An 11020-nucleotide genomic window follows, 5' to 3' on the forward strand; every position below is an offset into this window, starting at 1 on the left:
GAAAACTGGTACACTAAGGTTTTTACGCCGTCAAATGGTAAATCAGAGGTGTACACATTTTCACAGCTGAAAAGGAAGCAAACTCCTATCAACTCAATCGGTTGTGTAAAGCAGTAGTTCCTGCATGCTCATCAGTGTTCAAGATGAGGTTAGGACAAATGTGTAAGTTTCTTTTGAACTTGAAGGTGTCACTAAGGACATCTGCCTTTTCTCTTTTTTTGAATATCTTTGGTAGAGGAGTGTTCTTTTTTTCCTTAGACTCTCACGATGGCACTGTATATGTTGTTGCTACTTTGCTTAAAAGTACTGAAATGACTCAGCTAAGGCACCATATCATCAGAGCACTTGGAGGATTGATATTTTGGCACTGATTCCATGACTGACATAAGCCAGAAAGACATGTTACAAACCATCAGGCTCATGAGCTGGAACGTCAGGGGACTTGGTGGACCTATTAAAAGGACAAAAGTACTTTCACACCTTAAGAGTGTGAAAACAGTCATTGCGTTTCTACAAGAAACCCATCTTCGTCTATGCAACCACACCAGACTACGAAAACCCTGGGTTGGACAGGTTTTCCACTCCAACTTCAATAGTTGCTCAAGAGGCACAGCTATTTTTCTGCACAAGCAAGTACAGTTCTCATTAGAACAGGTCATATCTGATCCCAATGGCCGTTATATTATTGTCGTTGGTGTGCTGTTCCAAACTCCTGTTATTATGGTTTGTGTTTATGCCCCCCATCTGGGACTGCCCTAATTTTATGACTTCCCTATTCTTATCCATTCCAAGCCTAGATACACATCAACTCATCTTTGGAGGGGATCTTAACTTATCTGTCAATCCCACACTTGACAGATTGTGTTCAAGAAAACTAACTCAATCCAAAGCAGCTAAATGTGTTTCTGTATTCACAGATCAAATTGGCAGTGTGGACGTGCAGCGTTTTTTCCACCCAACAGCGAAAGAGTTTTCATTTCATTCCCAGGTTCATCAAACATACCCTTGAATAGACTACTTTTTTCTTGATAAGATTTTATTACCCTCAGTGAAACAATGTGAATAATTATTTCAGGCCATGCCCCCCTCTTATTAGATTTAGAACTAGTCCCTAAAACCAAAAGCCACTCAACCTGGAGATTAAACACTGGGCTATGATCATCCGACAAATTTTGTGGATTTATTTCTGACAGGATTTCACGCTTTCTCGAAAATAACAAATCTGACTCTACATCACCTTCTCTCCTGTGGGAAACCTTCGGTAATATGTGGAGAGATAATCTTATATAAAGCGAGGATACGAAAGGGTGAAAAACAAAGACAACTTGAACTGATGGAAACAACTCTTCAAATTGACAGACAACACTCCACTTCAGCCAATCCCACTCTCTAGATGGAGAGACTTAAATTACAGACTGAATTTGACCCCATTTCCACAAACAAAGTGGAGTTTCTTTTAAGGGGTACAAAGGGCACTTATTATGAATATGGAAACACGGCTAGCCGGTTACTGGCAAGGCAACTAAGACATCAATCCTCTTCCCAATTCATTGCACAAATTCGTAAGAACCCCCAAACTTCAGTTACAGACCCAACCGAGATAAATATTTTCACTTCATATTATTCTGATTTATATAAATCAGAAGCCTCTTCAGACACTACCTCAATGAACAAATTCTTAGATAACTTAGTCCATTGCCGCTTCTAGGTAGAATCAATTCTATCAGAATGAATGTCCTACCAAAATGTTTATTTCTTTTTCAGTGTCTACCTATATACCTGCCCAAAACTTTTTTTAAAGAATTGGATAAGATCATTTCACATTTCATTTGGTCGGGAAAGACTTCAAGGGCAAAGTACTCAATTTTGCAAAGAACCAAGGATGAGGGTGGCCTTGCTCTGCCGGATTTCAGGGCATACTATTGGGCAGCCAATATTCCAAAAATCTATACCTGGTACAACTCCCCCAGCACAGACTGGTGTCAGATGGAAGTCTACTCATGCAACTCCATCTCTTTATCAGCTTTAATATGTTCCCCTCTAAATGCACACCCTACTAAAGTCACCTCCAACCCAATTGTCTTGACTACTATAAAAATCCTGAAACAGTTTAAATGGCACTTCAAAATCACCTCTCTTTCCCCACTGATGCCCTTCTGTGAAAACCATTTATTTCCACCCACGGCCTTGATTCAACTTACACTCTGTGGAAAGAGAAAGGGCTGGTGAATTTTGATCAACTTTTCGACAAGGACATTTTGATCTCCTTTGAGAACTAAATTCGCCCTTCCATTTTTTTTTAGATATTTTCAAGCCAGAGATTTTGTTCGTTGTAATTCCCCGACTTCCCCCACAAACCATCTCGTACTCTCATTGATATAATTCTTTCTCTCCCTGCGGTCTGTGGGTTCATTTCAATTGTGGTGAAATTAATCATGTCATCATTGTCATCCCCACTGGCAACTAGGAATTCATGGGAAAAGGAGCTAGGTGGTAACCTTGTCAGGCGAATGGTGGCAAAGGGCCCTTGACAGGGTTAACTCCACCTCATCTTGTGCCAGTCTGACATTAATTCAGTTCAAGGTCCTACATAGAATACATTTTTCCAAAGCAAAACTTGAAAAAAAACTTTTTAATACAAGTGATACATGTGACAGATGCTCTCTGTCTTCAGCCAGTCATACACACATGTTTTTTTCCTGTCCGAGATTAAGCTCATTCTGGTCCTCTTTCTACAATACTCTTTCAAAAGCTCTAAACAGCTTTGGAGTCCTTTAACCTCCAACTTTGGTGTGCCTGAAGAATTCCCACACTTAACCAATAGGGAAAGCAACTCTATCACTTTAGCATCTCTGGTAGCCCGCCGACGTATTTTACTTCTTTGGAAGGATAAGAATCCTCCCACCCCTAACTCTTAGCTAAAGGATCTAACGTAATTTCTACACTTAGAAAAAACCAAGTACAGTATTAGGGGGTGCTCCGACAAATTTGATAAAACTTGGAATCCCATTCTTTACTTACTCAATTCCATTCCATCATTTGATGATTAAGATAGATGGTTCCAATTAAGATAAACTGATGTAACTTTTTTCCTTTTTTTTCCCAGTCAGGATTCTGAAAGACACCAGTAATAGTCTTGGTGTGATGATATGGTGGTCGAACACCAGGCACAACATACACAAACTGTTATAGTTAATTTTTGTTTTTTTCCCCAAGCATTGTGGGTCCCTCCTCTAATTGCCCCTTTTTACTTTTTGTTGGTTTGGCTACTGTTCACCCCTCCTGTTTTTGTTTTTTGTATCCTTACTGATTGAACATACATTGTGTCTAGATAACCCAATAAAGATATGAAAAAAATGCTGTATAAATGAATAGAAAGGCTAGATGAACACTCAATCAGTATGCTAAATCAAACTATAACCTACATTCTTGTATGAAAAAAGGCCAGCTGAAGGCAGAAGAAACACATCACAGTTGAGCTAGCTAGCACCATGATAGCTAGGCTCTTAAATTGTCAATGAAATGATGTTAGCTAGCTTACATTAGCATATCTGATTTACTTTTATTTGCTTGTTAAACTTGCATGCAGTAATGTGGCTTCAATAGTCCTGCTGTAGTGTGCAGGATACTAGAAATTAGTTGTGCTTGTGATTGAGGAATGCACAGAGCAGGGTAGCAATTCAACTGAATTTGAATTAGTTCAACTGATTTAATACAAATTCAGTTGAATTGAATTTGTATTAAATCAGTTGAATTAAACTGAATTTGTATTAAATCAGTTGAATTAAACTGAATTTGTATTAAATCAGTTGAATTAATACAAATTCAGTTGAATTATTTCCCTGCTCTGTGCATTCAACTGAATTTGTATTAAATCTTGTTGTTTTAACTAAGATATAAGCAGGATATTTTTTAACTACATTTAAATTCCTTGTTAAAGGCTAACCAGCAATTTTGCAAATTTCCCATTATTCATGTTAATTCCTATAAATTCCCATATATTCCCTTTGATTCACATGGAAGGTTTCCAATTTTGAACATTCAAGGAATTTTGCAACCCTAATAAGCAGCACCATAAATTCTCACAGTGAACAACAATATCATATACTCTCATTCAATAGTTAGTGCTTAGCTCTGTACAGTAAAGATCTCAGTGTTCTGTATAGTAATCAGTCTTACGTGAATAAGCACCACTCAAATTCTCACAGTGCAATTGAGAACAATAACAACAACATTCTATATTCTTAATAAGAATCTAGGATATTGTTGTTACTGTTCTCAATTTCACAGTGAGAATGTATAAGCTGAATACGCTGACCATGCTGAGTGCGAGGGAAGGTCTTCAGGATCTGTTGTGCAGGGCCGGCAGCTCTTGTTTGAGAAATGTCTGGAAATGTAAAAAGTTTCAAAATGAGTCTGTGGAAGTTAATCCTCATGATCAATGCTGAAATCAAAATTGTGTTTTTCCTCTTGTTCCCACAACTGTACGTTTGAGCTTGTGTATGTACTTGTGTATAAATGTAAACAGTCCTCAAGGGTCAAAATCTGCACATACATCTTTCTGCATGGTACTTCTGTTACTTGATTTTGAATGTGTTTACATGTACATGTATTTACATTACATTGCAGTATTTTGTAATTGTATTTGACAGGGCTAATCAAGTTCAACCTGTGTGAGCACATGCTTTCTGCCTTAACCAGTGCAGTGGACTGTCCTTCGTGGTAAACATATAGAAATTTTTGGACTGCAATAACCACATAAAATATATCTTACTTTTTAGAATGTAAACATTTGAACGCCATAGGAGAAGGCTAAGGATATAAACAACTCATACATGCTTATTTGTTCATGGTCATTTACTGGAAGGTGAGGTAATTACTAGTGGTTCTGTTCAGTAAAGATATCTAAAGTGCTAATTTACCCTCAATATATTGTTCATGTACATGATATGATGATTGATTAATTTAGTTAATATTAGTTAGATGTTTGTGGAACTCTCTGTTGTCGTCCACATGGAACAAAAGTACTGACAGAGGATTTCATATTTTGCATCAAAGTAATGATGATTTCTGATTGTATGTTGCAATTGAAAGCTGGCTGAACATGGCCACCAGTGAACAAGTAGTCTAAGTAACAGCCCACCACCACAGCAACCACAAATGGAGTGCATCATCCACTGCTCTGATGATAGAGATAAGCTGGTTTCACCTCAAAGTGTTGACTAATGACCAGGAATCTGAAGCTGAGTTGTCAACGCGAACTTGCACAGCAATTTACATTGCTGTTTACTGACAAATATCCCACTTTTCATGCAGTGTGGAGAACTCTGCTCAGGGCAGCTCGGATACAAAATCACGCTCGAGTATTGCAAGTGACAGAAGACATTCCTGAGGGACAGATTCCAGCAATTAACACAGAAAATGCTGCAGTATCTTCTCTATGAAGAAAGTTCATTGGTTGGAAAAGAAAAGCAAAGTGCTGATGGCTCTGCTCAAAGAAAGAATATAACGGTAGGGGAACACTGGGAGCAGAGCGCCACAATCGGTTTATGAGATTGGCAAATCATTGCATCCTGTTTTTATTCACATTTTACACAGCGTCCCAACTGGACTGGAATTGGGGTTGTGCATGAACAATATATTGAAGGTAAAGTTAGCACTTTAGATATCTTAACTGAACAGATATACAGAACCACTAGTACTTAACAACGCCTGCCAGTAAATGACCATGAGCAAACAAGCATGTACCAGTTGTTTATATCCATAGCCTTTTCCTATTGCATTCAAATGTTTACATTCTGAAAATTAAGATACATTTTATATAGTTATTGCAGTCCAGAAAATATGTTTACCAGGAAGGACAGTCCACTGCACTGGTTGAGGCAGGAAGCATGAGCTCACACAGATTGAACTTGATTACAGACATCCTGTGAGTAGTGTGGCCTTCCCTTTGAGTATGTCAAAATCTATTGCTCTTCAGCCCTGTCAAATACATTTATAAAATACTCACCCAAAGTAATGTAAATTTAGTATTTGTGTTTTGATCTTTAAGCATTGACAACTGTGAAATAACAAACTGAGGTGGTCAAGCTTTACTTGTTGTCACCCAAAATGTTCTAAGAGACAACAACATTCCAGCAGGCAAGCAATATAAAAGAGCAATTCACATATTGCTATATGGTGGGTTAGTAACATTTTTAGTTAATTAGTATTCTACCTTAGGAACCTTTAGGTACAGCAAAAGTAGGTTGAACTGGGAGGTTCCTGTTGCTGCTGCTCTCATCCAGTTCAATATGGTCATCATCAGGGTCAGTCTCTCCTCCCTTTGTGTACCTATAAGTATTGATTGACATAGCCAACACTTCATTAATCATATTTTAAATTAAAATGTCCTTATACTTTTAACAATATAGCCTTGTGTAAAGTGCAGATGTTTAACAACTATTAAAACACTATTAAAAACCGACCAGTACACAATGCCAGCTTCATTTAGTAATTAGTTTAGTCATTAAAAGTGGGTAATTAAATTACTTCATTCACTGAGCAACTGTAAAATCCTTCAGAACAACACATTATACTACTTTCTTTTCTGGAGGTCCAGAAGTGCTGCTCTTGTTTTCATGACAAATTAGGACATTTTTAAAACACCACACTATATAACACACCACAATCAGGACAGTGGGAAAAACATTTTCACATGCCTATGAAGTGTTGTTTAAGAACAGTTTCCCATACAACCGGAACCAGATTGACTGTAACAGTAGTTTGCAAAACATGACAACGTGACAACTCTCAACAACTTAGAAGCATTGTTCTTACCTGAACTCCGGTGTGTGCTGCTGAGCTTCGGCTGTAAACACGACGAGGAAAGTCCGTGACTGGTGAAGTTCCTGCATTAACAATTTCCTGTATCTCTTCCTTTCAAAATAAAAGCCCTCTAGCGTTATATACACAGTTCAGTCTTATACTAGGTTTCAGTTTTGTTTCCGTTTGATCATACAACTGCAGCTGGCAACTAGCTTTACACAATGATTGCGTTTGAGATCAGCGTTGGATGGTTAGTCAGTCAGTCAGTCAGTGATGCGGCATCTGATTGGGCGATAGACTGAACCTAATTGCAAAGCCCCGGATACGACTGCAGCGGAGCTCTCGTGAACGGCACATCCGGGACCTTCAGCGCTCAGAAGACATTTAATCCTTTGACGTCGATGCACCAACCTCATGAGGTAAAGTTGGCTCATTAGCTAGCTAATAGCTAGCAAACTGGATGGGATATATAGTAAATGGTAATTAATTACTGAAGTTGTTGCTAAATATAACTGTTCATAACAATGCAAACCTGAGTTAAAGGGACGATTCTCCAAACAAACTTTTCATCTTCAACTGCAGAGACAGTTAATAAGATAATTAGCAGGCTAATTAGCAAAACGGAATTCACACACGCAGTGGACTTAAACAAACTGGAAGGGATGTATCATAAATGGTAATTAATTACTTTTGTTTAATCTTCAAAAGCAGATAGTAGAGGTTGTTGCTAAATATAACTGTTCATAACAATGCAAAACTGAGTTAAAGGGACAATTCTCCAAACAAACTTTTTTATCTTCAACTGCAGAGACAGTCAAAGTTGTTTTTAACTGTTTTTTTTTTCTTTCTGGAATTTAGATGATGTTTTCCTATTTAACACAAATTGATGATACTAGTATAATTCAGTACAAGTAGAAGTACAGTTTTTATGATGATTTTAAATCAGTATTTATCTTTTAAGTTGCTTTGTTGGTGCTTTGGTAGATTAATATTATTCGTTAAAGTGTTTTAATGTTTAATGACATTTGCACAGAGTTTACACTGATCTATTAGCATGATCAGCAAATGAGTTATGAATAATACCATTTAAAAGTCCTCTATGATTCAAATAAGTACTGGTCTCGTTGACTTTTTGTCATCTTCTCATCTACATGTTTGCAGGTTGAGGAGTACATGAAGGAAAGAGCATGTCAAAAAGAAGAGCCAGACAGGTAGTTACACATTAATTTATTCTATTTGGAATTAAGTAGATGTCTCAGTTGGGCCCAGTGCATACATGAAATGCCCTTTCACTGTATCAAAACAATCAGTTTGTGTGAAATGTTCACAATATCAATGTTAGTCTTACTTGTTTTTGAATGGCTTAGCAGAAAGAAATTAGCTATACTATTTGTTAGCTCTAACCTCCCCTTAAAGCATCAAATTGATCTTTATTCTCACAAAATTCTTCATTTGTAGTCCTTTTTGCTAACGTTTTTGTGCATGTTACATCTGCTGATCAGTTTGCATGATTGGATTTCTGGGGATGCAGATCATTTCACATCATGGTAGGTTAGATATTTTCTTTGACACCAACAGAAGATGTTTTGAAGGTCAGGAACATGGATGGACGCTATATGTGTTTCAGTCGTCATGTCCGCATAGGGTTTTAAGGCTGTGGAAAGACTTTGAGTGTGTTTCAGTTGATGTCCTCATGGTCTGACCCATCGACTGTAGAGCGTGTGCTTACATGTCCTCATATTGTTTTAGGCTGTGACAGACTTGAGATGTGTTTCAGGTGATGTCCCCATATTGTCTGACCCAACGACTGTAGAGTGTGTGTTACGTGTCCTCATAATTGTTGGGTAGCAGATGATGTACAGTGTTAGCAGTTTCTATAGAGTTTGGCATAATGCGCCTAGATCCTCCTGTGAATTACTGTTCACCTGAAACAAGTATGATCATTTGTTCATTAATTAGTCAGGATTTATAGTAGAGAATATGTCTGACACTGTATTGTTGTGTTTTGTTGCAGACACCAAGTGTTCAGATCCTGACTCAACCTTCTACAGACCAAGAAGCAAGCGAGAGATCCACTTCATCCTTCCAACAGGTAATTACACATTAATTTGTTCTATTTGGAATTAAGTAGATGTCTCAGTTGGCTCCATTGCATACATGAAATGCCCTTTCACTGTATTAAAACAATCAGTTTGTGTGAAATGTTCACAATATCAATGTTAGCATTACTTGTTTGTGAATAGCTGAGCAGAGAGAAATTGGCTATACCATTTGTTAGCTCTAACTTCCCCTTAAAGCATCTAATTAATCTTTATTCTCACAAAATTCTTCATTTTTAGTCCTTTTTGCTAATGTTTTTGTCCATGTTAGATCTGCTGATCAGTTTGCATGATTGGATTTCTGGGGATGCAGATCATTTCACATCAGTGTAGGGTTTAGATCTTTCTTTGACAACAACAGAAGATGTTTGAAGTCAGGAACATGGACTCTATATGTGTTCAGTCGTCATGTCCCCATATTGTTTTAGGCTGTGAAAGACTTGAGTGTGTTTCAGTTGATGTCCTCATGGTCTGACCCATCGAATGTAGAGAGTGTGCTACATGTCCTCATATTGTTTCAGGCTGTGAAAGACTGAGTGTGTTTCAGGTGATGTCCCCATATTGTCTGACCCAACGACTGTAGAGTGTGTGTTACATGTCCTCATATTGTTGGGTAGCAGATGATGTACAGTGTTAGCAGTTTCTATGGAGTTTGGCATAATGCGCCTAGATCCTCCTGTGAATTACGTTCACCGAAACAAGTATGATCATTTGTTCATTAATTAGTCAGGATTTATAGTAGAGAATATGTCTGACACTGTATTGTTGTGTTTTGTTGCAGACACCAAGTGTTCAGATCCTGACTCAACCTTCTACAGACCAAGAAGCAAGCGAGAGATCCACTTCATCCTTCCAACAGGTAATTACACATTAATTTGTTCCATTTGGAATTAAGTAGATGTCTCAGTTGGCTCCAGTGCATACATGAAATGCCCTTTCACTGTATTAAAACAATCAGTTTGTGTGAAATGTTCACAATATCAATATTAGCATCACCTGTTTTTGAATAGCGTAGCAGAAAGAAATTGGCTATACCATTTGTTAGCTCTGACTTCCCCTTAAAGCATCAAATTAATCTTTATTCTCACAAAATTCTTTATTTTTAGTCCTTTTTGGTATATTTTTGTCCATCTTACATCTGTTGATCAGTTTACATGATTGGATTTCTGGGGATGCAGATCATTTCACATCAGTGTAGGGTTTAGATCTTTCTTTGACAACAACAGAAGATGTTTGAAGTCAGGAACATGGACTCTATATGTGTTCAGTCGTCATGTCCTCATATTGTTTTAGGCTGTGAAAGACTTGAGTGTGTTTCAGTTGATGTCCTCATGGTCTGACCCATCGAATGTAGAGCGTGTGCTACATGTCCTCATATTGTTTTAGGCTGTGAAAGACTGAGTGTGTTTCAGGTGATGTCCCCATATTGTCTGACCCAACGACTGTAGAGTGTGTGTTACATGTCCTCATATTGTTGGGTAGCAGATGATGTACAGTGTTAGCAGTTTCTATGGAGTTTGGCATAATGAGCCTAGATCCTCCTGTGAATTACGTTCACCTGAAACAAGTATGATCATTTGTTCATTAATTAGTCAGGATTTATAGTACAGAATATGTCTGACACTGTATTGTTGTGTTTTGTTGCAGACACCAAGTGTTCAGATCCTGACTCAACCTTCTACAGACTAAGAAGCAAGCGAGAGATCCACTTCATCCTTCCAACAGGTAATTACACATTAATTTATTCTATTTGGAATTAAGTAGATGTCTCAGTTGGCTTCCAGTGTATACATGAAATGCCCTTTCACTGTATTAAACAATCAATTTGTTTAAATGGTCACAATAACAATGTTAGCATGACTTGTTTTTGAATAGCTTAGCAGAAAGAAATTGGCTATACCATTTGTTAGCTCTAACTTCCCCTTAAAGCATCAAATTAATCTTTATCTCACAAAATTCTTCATTTTTAGTCCTTTTTGCTGATGTTTTTGTCCATTTTAGATCTGCTGATCAGTTGACATGATTGGATTTCTAGGGATGCAGATCATTTCACATCAGTGTGGGGTTTAGAGCTTTCTTTGACAACAACAGAAGAAGTTGAAGTCAGGAACATG

At 37.6% G+C, this 11020-nt stretch overlaps 2 long non-coding RNA genes across 2 annotated transcripts; one reads left to right on the top strand and one right to left on the bottom strand.

Moving 5' to 3' along the window:
• Nucleotides 1-3802: 3802 nt before the first annotated feature.
• LOC115587630 (uncharacterized) lies at nt 3803-6931 on the bottom strand. Its single transcript, XR_003985096.1, has 3 exons — nt 6820-6931; nt 6218-6333; nt 3803-4387 (listed from the first exon to the last, which is right to left on the bottom strand). It is a non-coding gene; the product is annotated as an uncharacterized LOC115587630 (long non-coding RNA).
• Nucleotides 6932-7150: 219 nt separating this feature from the next.
• Nucleotides 7151-10631, top strand: LOC115587629 (uncharacterized). Its single transcript, XR_003985095.1, has 5 exons — nt 7151-7226; nt 7969-8018; nt 8822-8899; nt 9688-9765; nt 10554-10631. It is a non-coding gene; the product is annotated as an uncharacterized LOC115587629 (long non-coding RNA).
• The last annotated feature ends 389 nt before the right edge of the window (nt 10632-11020 follow it).

This window comes from Sparus aurata, chromosome 9, assembly GCF_900880675.1.
Source record: "Sparus aurata chromosome 9, fSpaAur1.1, whole genome shotgun sequence".
NCBI classification, from domain to species: Eukaryota; Metazoa; Chordata; class Actinopteri; order Spariformes; family Sparidae; genus Sparus; species Sparus aurata.